This window comes from Bison bison, unplaced genomic scaffold (assembly GCF_000754665.1).
Source record: "Bison bison bison isolate TAMUID 2011002044 unplaced genomic scaffold, Bison_UMD1.0 scf7180017864337, whole genome shotgun sequence".
Taxonomy (NCBI): domain Eukaryota; kingdom Metazoa; phylum Chordata; class Mammalia; order Artiodactyla; family Bovidae; genus Bison; species Bison bison.
Window position 1 is genome coordinate 1,468,230 of NW_011494909.1, and position 1,586 is coordinate 1,469,815.

The window sequence follows — 1,586 nt, forward strand, 5'->3', positions numbered from 1 at the left end:
CCCGGCCAAATCCTCATCTCTGATTCTGTTGCAAATCCTCCTCAAAGACTGACCCAGCTCGCAGCCTTGACTTGCAGTCCTGGGAAAGGAGTCACGTGGCTGTGGTCTGTGTCAAGTGTCCTGCTGAGACCCAGCGGGAGGACGAGTCATATTAATTCTGTCTGACTCCAAGGGCCTCCTTGCAATTCTTTGCAGTGCCCGATCAGAGGTCCTCAGGGAAAAGAATGTTTTTAAATCAAGGACAAAATCTTGGTGCAGGCAGCCCTCCTGGGGTTGGTGGCCAGCGCTCAATAGAGAAATCGAGTGTCCAGGGTCAGGCTTTCCACACGAAGGGCCCTGCCCACGTCTGTCATGAACGTGGAGCCTGCTGGCCTGCTCCAGTGGTTCTCCCTGCCCTGGAGCACTCTGTCTGGTGACTGACTGTAAACTTGGTCACTGAGCGGGGCTGTGGCTCTCCATCCCTGGACTGGTCACCGACCTCGCCCTCCTCAGAGGAGCAGGTCTGTGGCTTGAGAGTCGTTTGATGGGGTCGCAGTCTGGTTGGCCGACCAGGGGCATTGATTCCGTGCTCCTCTGTGAGCTCCCTGTTCATCTGGATGGGAGCTGCCCACGTGGCTCAGGGCTGGGGGCACTGGGAGCCTGGTGGGTGGCTGTCCCCCAGTCATGTGAAATGCTGTGGCCGTGTTTCTTTCCTCTAAGAGCCTGTTGATAAGTGTCATTCTGGACGTGGCTGCATCTCTGCGACAGCTTTGGGTTTTAATTTATTCATGTGTATGTTCTCAGAGCCCCATGCCACTGCCAAAGGCTTTATGGCCTCTTAAAGATTCAGTGCATTTGCTTTATGGCCAGTGTTTGTCGAAGGGAAGTGGTGTTCAGGGAAATGCTCAGTCTGCCTTCTGACTGGATGATGGATGAAGGATTAGACTTTCCTATTTCATTTAGAGCATGAGCACCGCCTGGGCATATGCTGTCCAGCGCCGCCGGTTTTCCCAGGTTTTCATTAATTCGTGCCTACGTGCACAGACCCATGGGGTCCGCTCTGCCAGGCTCGGCACTAGGTGTGCGCTAGGTTCCTATGACTCATCACACTGAATCCTGTGGTGACGGGTTCCTGAGTCCTGCTGCAGCACTCTGGGGATCTGGATGTAAGTCCCACGTCCTCCAAGTGCCGTGCAAACCCTCTCCAGCCTGGCCTGCCCCCACGCCGTGCTAGACTCAAGGCTGGGTGTGTTGATAGTGGTCTACTGAATAGCTTTTTTCTTTTTTTTTTGCATTTCTTTGCCATGGGGATGGTCTTGATCCCTGTCTCCTGTACAATGTCACGAACCTCCGTCCATAGTTCATCAGGCGCTCTGTCTATCAGATCTAGTCCCTTAAATCTATTTCTCACTTCCACTGTATAATCATAAGGGATTTGATTTAGGTCATACCTGAATGATCTAATGGTTTTCCCTACTTTCTTCAATTTAAGTCTGAATTTGGCAATAAGGAGTTCATGATCTGAGCCACAGTCAGCTCCCGGTCTTGTTTTTGCTGACTGTATAGAGCTTCTCCATCTTTGGTTGCAAAGAATAGAATCAATCTGA